At 34.9% G+C, this 17000-nt stretch overlaps 1 protein-coding gene and 1 pseudogene across 2 annotated transcripts in view; both read left to right on the top strand.

The window, feature by feature from the left end:
* LOC101414383 (peroxiredoxin-like 2C pseudogene) overlaps positions 1-12368 on the top strand; it is a 29579-nt pseudogene extending 17211 nt beyond the window's left edge.
* The window catches only part of TET2 (tet methylcytosine dioxygenase 2), a 131344-nt gene that overhangs the window by 18272 nt on the left and 96072 nt on the right, over positions 1-17000 (top strand). Inside the window, exon 2 of one of the 2 annotated variants that reach the window (XM_071215210.1) lies at positions 14729-14804. The exons of the other annotated variant lie outside the window; for it this stretch is intronic. The gene's annotated coding sequence lies outside the window, so the exon portion shown is untranslated. The remainder of the gene's footprint in view (positions 1-14728; positions 14805-17000) is intronic. 2 annotated transcript variants of the gene reach the window in all.

Genomic DNA, 17000 nt, shown 5'->3' with positions numbered 1-17000 from the left:
CACATTAAGATATGTAAATGAGTAGTGTTAATTACATTCACAGTGTTTTGTGCTACTATCACTGTTATTCATTACCAAAACTTTTTCTGTCACCTCAAACAGAAATTCTATACAAATTAAGCATAAATTCCCCATTCCTGGCTCCTGGTAACCTCTATCCTAGTTTCTAACTCAATGAGTTTGTTTATTGTAATTGTTTCATATCAGTGAGATTATACAATATTTGTTCTTTTGTGTCTGGCTTATTTCACTCAGCATAATGTCCTCAAGATTGATCCATGTGGGAAGTGGATGTGGCTCAAGTGTTTGGGTTTCCACCTACCATATAGGAAGACCTGGGTTCAATCCCTGGGGCCTCCTGGTTAAAAAAAAAAAAGCGTGCCCAAGTAGTGAGCCAGTGCCCGCGCAAGTGAGTCACACAGCAAAATGATGACGCAACAAAAGAGAGACAAGGGGAGAGTCAAGGTGAGGCACAACAGAAACCAGGAACTGAAATAGCACAAGTGACAGGGAAACTCTCTCCACATCAGAGGTCCTCAGGATCAAATTCCAGTGAATATTAGAGGAGAAAAATGAAAAGAGAAGACAAAAAGAGAAATGATACGGAAGATCACACAGCGAATGGACACAGCAAAAAAAAAAAAAAAAAAAAAACCCAGCAGGGTGGAGGGAGGGTGGAAGGAAAAAAAAAGATTTATCCATGTGTTCACATACATCAGGACTTCAATCCTTTTCACAGCTGAATAATATTCTGTCGTATGTATTACATTGTTCTAATTCACCTGTTCATGGACACTTGTGTTACTTCCAATTTTTGGCAATTGTGAATAATGCCATTATGAACATTGGTATGCAAATATCTGTTTGAGTCCTTCCTTTCAATTCTTTTGTGCATATGCCCAGAAGTGGAATTAGCAGGTCATATGCTAACTCTATATTTAACTTTCTGAGAAATCCATATTGGTTGCACCATTTTACATTCATTCCCACCAACAATGAACATATCTTCCTATTTTTCTACATACTCTTGAAGACTTGTCATTTTTCCATCTTTTCAATTAGTAGCCATTCTAGTGGGTATGAAATGGCACTTGTAGTTTTTATTTGCTTTTCATTAATGGCTAAATAAATTGAGCATCTTTTCATGTGCTTTTGGCCATTTGTTTATTTTCTTTGGATAAATGCTTGTTCAATTCTTAGGCCCGTTTTTTAAGTTGGGTTATCTGTCTTTTTGTGGTTGTGTTATAGAATATCTTTATGTATTCTGGATAGTAAACTCTTATCAGATTTGTGGTTTCCAAATATTTTCTCCCGTTCTGAGGATTGCCTCTTTACTTTCATAATGTGAAATCCTTTGATGCATGAAAGTTTTAAATTTTGATGAATTCCCATTTATCTTTTCTTTTTAAAATTATTTTGTTGCTTGTGCCTTTGATGTAAAGTGTAAGAAACCATTGTCTAGCACAAGGTCCTGAAGGTGCTTTCCTTCATTTTCTTCTAGGAATTTTATAATCCTTGTTCTTAAATTTAGGTCTTTGATCCATTTTCAGTTAATATTTATATATGTTGTGAGATAGGAGTCTCCCTTCATTATTTTGCATATGGAGATCCTTTTTTCCCAGGACCATTTCTTAAAGAGACTATTCTTTCCCTTTTGCATGGACTTGGCACCCTTGTCAAAAACCAGTTGTCAGTAGATATGCAGGTCTATTTCTAAACTCTTAATTTGATTCCATCATTTTATATGTCTGTTCTTGGGCCAGTACCATGCTGTTTTCACCATTGTAGCTTTGTCATAAGTTTTAAAATCAGGGTATGTGAATTTTCCAATTTCGTTTTTTTTTTTTTTAATTGTTTTGGCTGTTTTGGGGCCCTTTATCCTTCCAAATAAATCCAGTGATTGCCTTTGTCATTCTGCAAAGAAGTCTGCTGGGATTTTTGTTGGAACTGTATTGAATTTATAAATCATTTTGAGTAGAATTGACATCTTCACAATATTTATCTTCCAATCCATGAGCATGAAATGCACTTGCATTTATTTAAGTTTTCTTTTATTTCTTTTAATGATTTTGTGGAAAAATTCCCTCCCTCTCTCTCTTTGCCTTTCTTTCTGTGTTTTTTCCTGCCTTTCTGCCTTTCTAGCAATTTTATTGGGGTATAATTCACATACCATAAAATTCACCCATTTAGTTATACAAGTCAATGGCTTTTAGTATATTCATAGATACGTGCACCCATCACCATCTTCAATTTTGAATACTTTGATCACCTCAAAAGAAATGCCATACCTTTTTTTAATTTATTTTTTATTTATTTATCTCCCCTTCTTCGCCTCCTCCCCCAGTTGTCTACTCTCTGTATCCATTCACTGTGTGTTCTTCTGTGTCCGCTTGTATTCTTGTCAGCGGTACCTGGAATATGTGTCTCATTTTGTTGCGTCATCTTGCTGCATCAGCTCTCCATGTGTGTGGCACCATTCCTGGGCAGGCTGCACTTTTTTCACACTGGGTGGCTCTCCTTACAGGATGCACTCCTTGCAAGTGGGGCTCCCCTATGCACGGGACACCCCTGTGTGGCATGGCACTCCTTGCGCGCATCAGCACTGTGCGTGGGCCAGCTCATCACATGGGTCAGGAGGCCCGGGGTTTGAACCTTGGACCTCCCATGTGGTGGGTGGATGCCCTATCCATTGGGCCAAATTCACTTCCCTGCCATACTCTTGCTATCATCCTTACCTATCCTCCCATCATCAGCACACTCCCAGCACTAAGCAACAACTAATGTACTTTGTCTCTATATTTCCCTACTCTGAAATTTTATATGAGTGGAATTTTATAGGATGTGGTCTTTTGTGATTGGCTTCTTTCAATTAGCATAATATTTTTGAGATTCATCCATGTTGTAACATGCATCCGTACTCCTTTTAATGGCTGAATAATATTCCTTTGTATAGATATACCATGTTGTGTTTATCCATTTATCTATTGTAGGTATTTGGGGTGCTTCCATTTTTAGACTATTATGAATAATGATGGGATAGACATGTGGCTACAAGTTTTTTTTTTTTTTAATTCATTGGCTTTTTTGCTGCCTTGGCAAAGACAAGCATCTTCTTTCCTCTAGATTTTTACATTTGCTCTTCCCTCTTCCTGCGATACCCTAAAGTCAGTTCCTTCTTTCTAACTTCTCTTTATATATTACTCTTTCAGTGAGCACCAAACTCTCTAAGCCCTTACCTTGCTTCGTTTTCCTTCGTAAGTTTATTATATATAGGCAGAGATTTTTGTTGTTTCTGTAACTTTTTTTTTTTTTTTTGGCAGTTTACTGTTTGCTCCCCCCAGTAGATATGATTTATATGAGATCAGAGACATTGTGTGGGTCACAATATATAGCCTTGGCACAAAGAATAGTGACTAACACTTATGTGTTGAGTATATAAATTAAGGAAAATGGTTAAAAAAAAAAAGGGGGGGGGCCACTGGGAGAGCAAAAAATGCAATTTTCTTTTATTGCTTTTTCTTTTAATGCTACCAGTGTTGTGTTTTCTCTCCAGATTCTTTCCTTATCAGAAACTAAAGACAAAATAACCATTGAGCACATAGACATGAAATTGGGCTTTCATGTCCAGGTGGCATAGCTGAGACAATCTCCCAGAAGCTTCTGGGGCCAAGGAAACATATGTAGCTAAAATACCATACATATTTATAGGCTTATTGGTATTCTAGTAATGGAAAAAATTATAACATTGATGTGGAGAAGGTGGCTACTGGAGGTGCTGAAGGCAGGGAGAGGGAATAAGAGGTGTAAAATGGGAACATTTGGGGGAAATGGAATTGTCCTGAATGGTAGTACAATGACAGATAAAGGCTATTATATATTCTACCATAATCTACAGACTTGAGTGAGAGTGAGTATAAATTACAATGTAAATTAAATCCATGCTCAGTGGCAGTACTCCAAATGTGTTCCTCAATTGCAGTGAATGTACCACACTAATTAAAGAAGTTGTTAATGTGGGAAAGGGTGGGAGGTATGTGGAGTGGGACATTTGGGAATCCCTTATATTTTTTGTGTAACTGTTTAGGTAAACTGAGTATCTTCAAAAATATATATATATATATATATTTTTTTTTTTAAAAAACCTTACATATTGTATACTATATTCTTTTCTAGTATTATAACTGGATAACATTTCCGCTACACTGTATGTTTAAAAGGTTTTTGTGGCTACTTCAAAATATAAAAATGATTTGCAACACTATTTCAACAGCAAATGTACTCCAAGTTTTAAACAACTCATTTATAAATAGACTATTGAAACCTAACCTACAAAATGAACACTGCCTAGCTCTTCTTTCTGGTTGCTTTCTTTCAGTCGTGTGGATATCAGCTTCCTTCTAGGCTAAAAAATTAGCAGTTTCCAATATTTCTTAGTATCTACTATCATGATGAGATAGAGTTTTTTAGTTCATAGTTGGAATGTCATTGCCATTTATTTCATACTGAAAAATAGTTATAGGTCAATGTTTCTTCATATGCAAGTTTTCCACTTGTTTTGAAATACCTTATTTATTTATTTGAAAATGGCCAAAATAAATCCATAATATCTTGTGTGGATTTCTCTTGTTGTTGTTGTTGTTGTTGTTATTGACCCCAAATCCTACAGATCTTAAGTGTGATTTGTAAGTTCCATGATGAGAGTTCCATTTCTGTTTTGCTCAGTTATATCCAGTGTCTAGCACAGTACCTGGCCTATAATAAGCCCACACTCAATATTTGTTGAATGAAAGTCAATACTTTTAGAGAATCCTCATTCCCAAGATTTTGTGGCATAAACCCATAATGACTGATACTCTACTCCATGATAGTGAAATTTGATATAAATTGTGAGAGTAGTGCTTTGTTTACTTTTCTTCCAAATAGAAGGGACAGTCTGAAATCAGAGGATTATTGATTTGTGAGTTTTAATATCTGCTATTGATAATAATAATAGGTAACCATATGACTGGAGAAGATAATGAAAGCCATTAGTCCCTCATTCATTTTCCTTCTTTAAAAAATGACAGGAAGATGAAAACAAAAATAATAGAGGTTAAAAAAAAGTGTTCTTCAAACAAACAGTGGAACTTGCTGAGACAGATCTTCTAGAATCCTTAAATTTTGGATTTAAGGATTGGTGCTACCAAGGTGCAACTCTTGAGCAACATCTGTCTCTTGGAAAGATATTACCCTGCTGCCAGTGTAATATCTGCCCACTTACCATGGGAAGCAGTGTTGCACGTGGGATGGTGAAGAAGATATGGCAGCAATCATACTACAGAAATTGGCATGGCTCTTTCTTCTAGATTACACTATTCATTTTCATGTGCTTGCTTTTTTCTCTTTTGAAAGTCTGTTTCCTAATCTTCTTCCAAGTCTTATCTCCTTCATATGTCCAGTTCAGTCAGGATTGTCATTCTATTTGGTATTATAAAAATGCATTGTAGTTTTTAAATGAGATCTTTGATTTTTTTGTGTGTGCTGCTGGGCAGAATGCTATTCCCTCATGAATAAAATGAAGGACTAGGACAAAAGAGCTTTCTGAAGTTTCAATGAACTTCAACTTCAGCATATTATATATTACTCTTTGCAAACTTTGCAGGCATTATATATTTGTTATTGTGGCCTTGTTATTTCCTTTCAAAAAAAAAAAAAAGTTAAACTCAAATACCTGTCTGTGAGAAACATTTGAGAACTATGAAGGTTTGTTTTAGGGTTTCTATAGATTGTCCTTATACTTTTCCTCCTTGTTTCTCATAGTATGAGAATATGCATGGCTTAAAACTTGAAAATGATTAGCTCTTTACCCAACTTAAAAAGAAAGCTTTACAGTGAGGAGAAGTATTTATCATAAATTTTCTAATAGATGACCTATTTTGGATAATGAAATTGGTATGGGTAATTAACATCTTTTTAAAGTTGGCTAAGTTGCTTTTATCTGCTATGTAATATTGTTTTTCTGACAGAGCAGAAAGTCAAGTTCTATAAATCAAACATTAAATATTTCTTCAAGGGAATAAGCAATGTGAAAAAGAATCCTTAGACCTCAGAAGACTATAAATTTTATTGTTAAGAGGAAGTTCATTCTTCTCTGCAATGTAAGGATAAAAAGTTTGCCTGTCTTCAATCTCCAAAAGGAAAATGGGCATAAAATTACCTATTACTGTATGCTGTTTACCAAAGTGATAAATTCCTAGATTAATCTTTTAAAAGAAATTCCAGCTTCTTAAATATTTAAGATAACCACAGCTTCACTTTAACAAAATATTGAAGGAAGGAAGATGTATAAATGGAAATATTCTACCCATGAATGTAAAAAAAGTGTATGTCATTTGATAAGAGTAAGTCAAGATGATTTCAATACACCAAAGATATCTCTCTGTCAACATACAAACTGACAAAATAATTATAAACATGAACTCAATAAACTAATTCTGTTTTCAACAAGAGCCTTATTTGGTTCTGTAACTGTAGTATGTATATGAATAAAATTTTATGGGTATATATATATATATATATATATATATATCTGTGTGTGCGCATATGGAGAGAGAGCGAGAAAGCGAGATCACCTAATAAAGTAACCTTGGTAAACTCAAAACCTTATAGACTTTAAAAGATATCGTGCTAATGCTTTCTTCTAAAGAAATGTGTATGATGTAAAAGCCCTTTTTGTGGAGCAGCTCACCACAACCCATAATTTCTAGTCACTGTGTCTCTGCCTCCTAAACAGTGTTGGCTAAAGAAAACTCGATATATTCCTAGAATTACATATGGGTAAAAAGTTTTCCAAAATCTCTTTTAAAATGCTTAAATTAATAATAATAAAAAAAGCAAAGTAGGCAATAAAAGTAGGTTTATTCTTTCTTATCAATAGCTATAGTGTTTTAATTCTTCTCTTTTTAAGTACTCAGGTTTCCAACCTGAGGGAAGAAAAATAACTTTGTCTCCTTCTTAATTGGCACTAGCCTTATTTGCTATGAACAGTTAACACCAATATTTCAAAAAGGGTGAGAGGACTGGAATAAGGGTGGTCCAGGAGGTAGGTAATGGGCACAATCTCCAGTTGGTTTCATTCAATGTTCATGATACTTCAAATTCATGAATTTATAGATCCCATACTTTTTCTCAGGGTATGCAAGATGAAAAAGTCTTGTTTGGTTTTACATGAGGATTTCCTCTCTCATCTCTCCTCAAAAAATAGGACACCTTCTTGATTTGGGAATATAGTGTTTATAATAGAAGGTTATTTGTAGTCAGCTGTTACACTTAGATGATTTATGTCACCTCTGACCTGCTTCCTGATAATGCATTACTTCATTCATGCCTTTGGAAGTGACCTACATGCCCTGGCCTGGCATAAATCTAGAGTAGTAAGTCATTTCAGTGGCACTTGTTAGAGGGAAGATTGACACCCGCTGTAACACGGCTACAGTGAGGTCCCATAAAGCAGCTGCATTCCTAGTGAGACCTGATTAAGTTTATCCCACTGTTAGGTTCTTCAATATAACTGGTCTTTCCCAAGAGGAAACAGTTTTCTAGCATTCAGAACATCTAGTTTTTAATGGCTCTTGAACTGAAATAATATGCAGACAGCATTAGTTGATCATTTGTTTCCCTGTTATTTCTTGGAGATGAGGATAGTGTGCATTTCTGGGCAGCGGATAATTGACTTCTCTTGATAGTGACATATTCACATCTCCAAATATAAGCAGTTAGATGGTCCAGCCTTAACTCTTACCCATTCAGAGGCAATGAGGTATCAAGACAGTATTGATTGTCCATGACCTATAAACCTGAGTCAACTTGGCATGAAGGACTTTTCTCAGACAACTTTCTCTAAAAGCAGAGTAGTGCCTAGCTTTTGTTTTTGTTTTTGTTTTGTTTTCAGTGCCTACTTTTCCCTAGTCCACCTTGCTCATGATTTTTAAAAGTAATTTTTATTCTTTTACTGCTTATGTATTTCCCAAGATTTCAAAACCTCAATTAATACAGGAAATAAAAGACAAATTCTTACATACCTGTTCTTCCTTTTTATCACCCTTACATGTATATAAAATATATGCATTTTTAATTATTATTTAGGCCTTTTGTTTTAAATTATTGCTTCTTTGTTTTAAGGAGCTAAATTATCTTTGTTTTTCTTGCATTCTGGAAGATCATATTACTCTTCAAAATTTTTTTTCTGAAATATAAATATTTCTCTACCATTTATCTCTCGGCATCCCATGACTACAAACAATATTTCACATTCTAGTGGATAGTAACCCTTTATAACTCAAATTCTCACATTTTTCCAAGTTAAAGTTGTTTTACTTCTTTCTAGCCTAGTTTAATCCTCATTCCTCTTTTCTCTGAAAGAAAATTTAAAAATAGTTTTTCTGTTTCTATAAATCATTATGCTCATTTGTATTTCTACAGGGAATATTTTAAAGCCCTTAAGAAAGTTACCACTATTCAAACCCCCTCTTTACGCTATGACCTGTGTACTTTTTGGTCAAGCTTTTGGTATTTTCTCTTGTGGAATATGTGTGCTTATATGTATGTGTGTATGCCTGAGTGTTTGTGTGCAGGTCGTGGTGGTTTGTGAACTTTTAATTAAGTCATAATTATATGCTTTTAGAGTACTTTCCTTTTCCTGTGAATTTCCTGATTACTTCTACTTTTTCATGTGATAAAGATGTGGCATAACACTATAGCACAAATAATGTTTTTCTGTTTATTTACATTCTTCTACTATAGAAGAACTGGTGGTAGACAACCAACTCTTTTATTTTGGTTTCTATTAATAAAACATAGAGGTTGCTAGGTGACCTTAATCCCTTCAACAAGAGAACTAGCAACAACAACAATACTACTCCTTAGATTTGTATATCCCACCTGGAAGATCTGTCAAATAAAAAAAGAATTTAAACATTTTTAAAAATATGTAGTTTTATATAGATGGTCTCCTTAAATATCTGTAGCATGGCACCAAATATTTTTTTTAATTATGTTGCCATTTCTTTAACATTTTGACTTGCATTTTCATAAGAAATCAACTTCTGTGTAGCAATAGTTATATCCCATTTCCATGAAATTTAGCATGTGAAATTCAATTTATGGAAATGATAATTTTTATTAAAATATTATGCCACAATTTTGTTATAAAAATATTCATTTGGAATATCTTATTCCTTCATGTAAGCTTTCAAGTCTTAAGAGTTATTGAGTTTACACCTCTTTATACTAAATGTTTTCTTTCCTTAGGGAGAAATACGTTTAAATTCTATCATCCTGCCCATGAAGGTTTAATCTCATCTGTTGTCTTTATGTAATTTTGATAATGTTGTAAAATATTTTATATAATTTAAATTTATAATTTTTAAAATACTTAAAAATTTTCGTCTTTAAATTTTCATTTCCTCTACGAGATTTCCCCATCACATTGTTCTCTAGTTATTGCCAAAGTTAATAGTAGCATTCCTTTCCAAGAACCAGTGCTAGATTTGTAAAGACTTTTAACGGTTGCTTAATACTTTTTAAAAAATTCCTTATTTAAGAGTCATACAACTAGCCAGCGCTAATATACAGCAGGTGCACATAAGTGTGGCTGTGCTGATGGTTACTGAAATACTTCCAAAGTTTCTGTGGAATTTTGCTGCCCTAAGCCACTAAGGTTTCTTTCCCATGACTCCTTGGACCTGTCCACACTCCTGCAACTAAAATATCTGTCCATGCAAGGGGCTTCCAGGACCGTCCTCCGGTACTACCAGCCTATGCCATGTCATGCTAGCTGGTAAATATTTTGAATTATCACTCATGTGTATGCCAAGTGAATCATAATTTGCCCCAAATTAATATTTACTAAACTGTTTTTAAGAACACTTCACTTAGAAGTATTTTATATCATGTAAATAGCACTTCCCATTTTGTGAAAAACTTGATTGTTTTTAACAATCCATGTAAATATAACTTCACGGTTTTCTTGTATGTCTTGAAATCTTTTCAGTGTAAATATACTACTTTAGGGAACTAGATAAAATCAGAAAATGTTTGGGAAATTTGTGGGTATTTTTCACTTTTTTCCTTTTTATTTGATATTTCCCTTTTTAGATTTTTAGAATGAAAAATGTAGGCAGTGTTCTTACTGAAGTAATATTGCTTTTAAAAATAGTGATGGATCAAATGTCAGCAGTTTTATAGTATAGTATGAAATTTCATTTTATATGTAGCTTGCCATCCTCATCTAACTTTGGAATTTTTCTTAAATCCTTTGATATTTGTATTGATGACATTAGTGTAATGATTTTAAACCTTACCTCATATAGCTTATATTACTTATGGCATCCTTGCATGAAGATATTCTCTGAGCTATGAACAATTTAACATATAAGTAATGATTAAAAATTTCATTATTTTACTTCTCATCCATCTTGAGGCAATGGAAAGGTAGTATCAATTTAAACCTATGTTTTCCTAAAAAGTATAAAAAATGAACTCATCTTTAAAAATATCTAGATTAATGTTATAGATTTGAAGCAGTTTTTAAAAAGCACTTATATCTATAAGGTTTTGACCCTCAATCTGTGGTTCATATAAACAAATATAATTAGCAGTTCATTCTCAGTGAACCATGGTAGTAGCCTCATTACATTGAAGAAAGAATTCATTACATCACTTTATAATAAGAAATTATCAGACCTAAAGGAATAAAATATATATATTAAAGTTGTACTTGGAATCAGTAATGAACTATTTTGAGTATTAATTACAGTTGTATGTAGCAATTTAAGGATTCATTGTAAATATTTTAGTATGATATAAGTATATTCAAATTGGCATAATTATATCGTTATAATTCTGTCCATGTTTTTATACCCTATACATTTGTGTAATACTTCTTTTCTTATATATATTTGTTCTGTCTGTATCAAGTTAGTATCTAAGTCATTGAATCATAGTGCCTTAAAGCTGGGTTGGGGTAGAGATAATCCAAATGAATATTTTATAGATTTCTCTAACCCTGTTTCCTTCAGTGACTTTATGAAGATCATGAAGTTAGGCAATTCTGGGGTCAGAAGTAGAACCGAAGATTGATTTATAATTTTATATCACTTTACCAGTCTACGTCATTAGTTAGCTTATGGGTTTTGGGGGTTTATGGGGGAGAAGTTTCTTTTGAGATTCATCTCAAGACTATGTTCTCTGTAGAATTATTGTCCTACAGTCAACGGAATAAATATACTCACCAATAACTAAGATTCCTTAGTTATTTAAGATGAACCCTTAAAATTACATAAATCCCCTCTCTCTTAACCCTTTTCTTCCCTATTACCCTTTTCCTTCCCTCCATTGCATGTTCAAGAGGGGATAGCGACAGTACCTAGAAGTTAGGAATGGCAGTTCCATCATAGAGAATTATATATTCTATTTTAGAGGATGAAAAATAAACCATACCCACTCCTGGCTTTCCATTGTAAGATTTTGGGGACACCTCCTTTGGTTTATAATAGCCCAGTCACTGACCAAAGAGGTCAAGTATTAGCAAGTGCCAAAAGTGTCATAGAGGTCGCAAGGCGCGATGGGCGCCCCGGGCACGCGCAGGTCAGCGGCCGCACAGCCCGAGCGCACAGCCCGAGCGCACAGCCCGAGCGCACAGCCCGAGCGCACAGCCCGAGCGCACAGCCCGAGCGCACAGCCCGAGCGCACAGCCCGAGCGCACAGCCCGAGCGCACAGCCCGAGCGGCCTCGAGCACGGGCAGCCCTTGCCTGCCGCGGTGGCCGAGCTGGCAGTGCTGGATGCCTCCGGGCAGCGGCTGCCCTTCGGCTCGCGCCATTCTGTGAGCGCAGGGTGGTCGTGGTGTTCGTGCGGCATTTCCTCTGTTATATTTGCAAGGAATACGTAGATCTGGCCAAAATCCCCAAGAGCTCTTTACAACAAGCAGATGTCACCCTTACAGTGATTGGACAGTCGTCCTACCATCATTTTAAGCCTTTCTGCAAACGGACTGGGTATTCATTCTCATGAAATCTATGTAGATCCTGAGAGAGAAATTTATAAAAGACTGGCAATGAAAAGAGGTGAAGAAATTGCTCCCCCATGTAGAGTCAATTTACTCTCAGGGCGCATTCAGAGCTTGTGGCAAGAGATTCCTGGCCTTCTTTTTGATTTTCTAGGAGACCCAGCGCAGCAAGGTGGAACCCTCATTTTAGGTCCAGGTGATAACATTCATTTTATACACAGAAATAGGAATCAATTGGATCACAATCCCATTAACTCTCTTCCACAGCTTGTAGGAGTTCAGCATGTGAACTTTACAAGCAGACCTTCAGTTATCCATGTGTGACTCTTGCTTTCAGTTGGACCCTGGGGAGTATATGACCTTAAATATTTGGGATGTAGCATCCTTGTCTCCCTTACTGACTCTTCTAGTCTTCAATAAGTTATGAAAACATGCAGAGATAATGTGGCAATCAAATTGTGTGTTGAGAGGCTGTAAAGCTACATACAGCTATAAAATTAAAAGTAACTTGGTTTTTTTCATGTGTGTATAATATCACTTTATGATATATCCATTCAACAATTTTTTGCCATTAAAATCATAAATTTTTATAAGACCATTACTGGCAAGAGAAAGCAACTCAAGACCATTTTATTCAGTGAAAAAGCAGGATTTCAAATTGTATAAACAGTTTAATTCCATTTTATATGTATGTGTTTATATTTTTGTATGCTTAGGAAAAAAAGCAAAATAAATACACCAGACTATTGTCTCTATGTAGTAGAATTACAGAGTTTTTATTTTCTTCTCCGTACATTTCCATATTTTCCAACTGCTCTGTAATAAGCAAAATTAATTTTTTAGGCCAGGAAAAGATTATGAAAGTTACATGAAGAATATTTTCCTATATAACAAGCTCCACAAAATTGCAAAGTAAATAGCTGCAGTCCACATGTTTTCATCCTGATTACTTTATTAAAAGAAAATGTGTCAAATGGAATTCCTTTCAAATAGCCCATGTTCAAAGCATCAAAGCACACCCACTATCAATTTCACTAGAATTTTTTTTTTTTGGTAAAAGAAAAAAATATTTGCTTTAGGTATTTAAGATACATATTTAAAATATCAGTATGCTTTTGAAAGGAAATTAAAAAATTGTTTAAACTAGAAAAACTTTTTAACTTGAGTGTATACTATAGATTGGTTATACATGGCTAGGCAGTTAGCTGCTCTGTCACCTCCAAATTGCTTTTATTAGAGGATTATTGTCATCATTTATTGTTCTGGAATCTTAATACATTTTAATGTTGGAGGTGTCCCAGAAATGCTGATGAAATGTACAGCAAAATTAAAATATTGGTAATTATTGACAAGTATAATACTGTTTTGAACTTAGAAAACTTTTATTTAAAGCCTGTGAGGTCACAAAGAAAATATATACTTAAAGACTCCAAATATTTGAATGTTGTTTTCATGTATATATACATGGACAATTATCCTTTTAACAAATAAAAACGAAATTTCTCATTTAAAAAAGTATCATAGAAATATTTAAGTGTTTCAGATGCAGGGAATTTATATATGCTCTTTCTGCTTGACTCATTGGTTTCTTTTGATGTTGGTTTGCCATTTTAAAAAAATTATATATTCCCTCATAATATTTTTTTTATTGTTTGTTTCTGGGAGTTTTAGAACTTGATCTGATAATCTACACCCAGTGCCAAGAAACTTAAAGCTGTACCTCCACATTCCTGCTTTTGGTTATTAAGTAACCCTTTTATGCAGTGAGAATACTGTGCCAAACAGTTTATAACTGCTGGTTAATATCTCTGCTTTGTTTGGCAATTTTAGTTCCGTAAAGACTACTGTTGACTACAAACAACCTTGTATGGTGTATATTTGTTTCTACCTTGGTGGAATTTGTTCTGTAAATGCTTACCGAATTCTTCCTTGGGAGTCACCACTTTGTCTATATTAGGAATAGCAGGGAGAGTATATATGAACTCTTTCTCTAGTTTTGTTCTTAGAGCTTTAACTGTTGTGTAGTGAGTTTTTTTAAAGTATCAGTATGAGAACAGCTATTGCTGCCAAGTAGCTGACATTGTGAAATAGCACTTCCCTTGGACACTGTACAGTTGGGATCATTTACCTGCAGAAAGGGGTGTGTGTGAGGGTGTGTAGGAGAACCATTCTGTGGTCATAACCTGCTTCAGGTCAGTAACCTGCTCTTCAGTGAACTCCAGTCTGATTCCATGTAGACCTGTGGGAGGACTGCATCAAGCAGGGAAGCAGCCTAGAAAGCATCAGGACAGGAAGGATACTCTAACTGCTGAGAAGCCTTGAAGAAACATGTAGTTAGGATGGACTGGTAGCACATAGGGGAAAGGAAGGACTAGGTCCAGCAGGATAAACGTGGTTCCCTGCTTGTAACAGAAGTATTTGATAACTTTTGATTGATGATGAATCCATCGATTGAAAGAAGAATGCTTTTAAGGCCGAAGAAAAGATCCCTGTAGGAGATATACAGCTGGTGTTGATATACACATGTTTATAGGCAGAGTGAGTGGTTTGTAGAGAAAAGTAGGGTTTTTTTGTTTGTTTAGTTTTGTTTTGAGAAAGAAAAGTATCTGCTTTTAGGGCTTGAAATATAGAATGATTTACCTTTCACCAAAATGAAATGTTTTCTCCATTGACTCTCCTATAAGCCGATGGAGGCCATGAAGCATGGTGGATAAGAAAACAGGCTCTGGAGGCCCTGCCACCTGCACAGTGTGTGATAAGGTACATAACTGAATAGTATTTCAAAGATTAACTGACTTGGTATGAATTCAATGAATTTTAGCTATTTTTGTTTTTATTTGCTCATCTGTGTTCTGGAAAATATCATGAAATGTACATATTATCTTTTTAAAAAACAGTGAATAATTGATAACAAGAGAAGATACCAGAATAGACTTCAGTTTAGGGAACTAAGAAAAATCTGCCCAGGAGCCATGAACTACATTATCCTCAGAAGCATTGCTACTTTGTGAAATTTATTTCATTCAATTAAACATGAAGTTTTGCTATAGGAGTGAGAACATTTAAAATGTGCTCATAGGCTTTTATTCTTAGATTTTTTTCTCTCCATAGTTTTTACCTTAACCTTTGTCTTCAGCCATTACTTTCATGTGTATAGTCTGTTTTACCTTCTAAGCATTTTTTTAAAACATTTAGATCAGTGTGAGGTAGGTCCAAATGTATGAGCTGACTGATAATGTTTTACATTTTGAGAATATTTACCTCAGCATTCTAAGTAGTACATTGAGCTTCTATTTCAAGACAGGTATTGAAACTTATTAGTCATCATTGGATTCATTCCTGAATGTTACTGTATTGGAGACTTTCCAAAGCTGATCAAAATCAGGTTCACTGACCTTTGAAGCACTGTCTCTTCAGAGACTTAAGGTCTCTCATGTTCTATTTCTTGGGGATAGACTGTTTTTATGAAGGGGTGGTTTTAGGTGTAGAGAACTGGGATTTCGCAATTCTCCTTGATAGCTTACCCGTCTGGTCCATAGCCAACCAGATAACTGCTTGTAGTGACACTTGGTTCTCTAGTACTCCTGGTCTTGTGCCAACCGAGAGGGCTCTCCCACTGAGCCTGCTCACACCATGCCACGCATGCTGCCGTCAGCATGTCCTGAAGTATGTGTAAAAACTTGATACCAACTCACTGGACTTACAGCTAGCATTCTCATAAAGCTCTGAGGTTACTGAATTTATTATTTTCACTCTTTGTTTCATTTTACTACTTTAAGGGTGAAAAAAACCTCCAAATACAAACAAAAAAGCCCAGAAAGTCTCAAGCCTTCCTCAGTGTTTGACCCAATGAGTTGCTAAACCCAGCCTTAAAAATCCAAGCATATTCAGGGAATGACCCTTTTCTCATCTTGGCAATACTTCTTTGACCCTTTAAAATATAATGAGCTATTTCATTGTATCTCTAACCATGACTCCTGGACTCAATGCTGTAAATTCATCTGCCTGATGATTATTTATTTGGAATTTATAGATTTCCTCAAATGCATCCTGTCAAGAATTTATTTTGTCGCTTTAGATTCCTGATTTATACTGTCATTCTTCCAGGTAGCCAGTCTCAAAGCTTTGTTACTATACTTGAATATTTCTTCTTCCCTTATACATCTGGTATGTTACTAAATTCTGTTTGTTTTTTGATAAATAATGTTTCCCTGCTTGATCATTTTATTTTCATTTTCCGTACTGTTCAGATTCTTATCATTGTACATCTCAATAAGAGTAAAAAACCAGTATCTTGCATATGATAATTTATAAAACCTAAATCATCTACCACTTCACATCCACTAAAACGCCCATAATAAAAAAGACAGACAATACCAAGTGTTGACGAGGGTGTGGAGAAATTGGAACCCTCATACATTTCTGATGGGAATGTAAAATGGTGTAACTTCTTGGGTAAACAGTTTGGCAGTTCATCAAAACGTTAAACATAGAGTTACCATATGACCCAGCAATTCCACTCTTACATTATATACCCAAGGAAATAGGAAATAAATGTCCACACAAAAACTGTACGCAGATGTTCACAGCATCATTATTCATAAGCATCCCAAAGTGGAAACAAATGCCCGTCAAGTGATGAATGGATAAAGAAAATGTGCTATATTTGTAGAATGGAATATTGCTTAGCCATAAAAAGAAATGGAGTGTTAATATATGTGACAATACAGATGAACCTTAAAAATATTATGCTGAGTGAAAGAAGTCACGCACAAAAGGCCAAATATACTTCTATTAATATGCAATATCCAGAATAATCTGTAGGAACAGAGTTGATTAGTGATTACCAGAGGCAGGACAAGGAAGGAAATGGGGACTAAATGTTAATTGGTACTGTGTTCTTATTTTTTTAAAAGGGATGATGCAAATATTCTGAAATTAGTGATGATGGCACAA

This window comes from Dasypus novemcinctus, chromosome 1 (assembly GCF_030445035.2).
Source record: "Dasypus novemcinctus isolate mDasNov1 chromosome 1, mDasNov1.1.hap2, whole genome shotgun sequence".
Classification (NCBI taxonomy): domain Eukaryota; kingdom Metazoa; phylum Chordata; class Mammalia; order Cingulata; family Dasypodidae; genus Dasypus; species Dasypus novemcinctus.
Note: the sequence above shows the minus strand (reverse complement) of the source record. Positions and strands in the feature narration are given on the sequence as shown.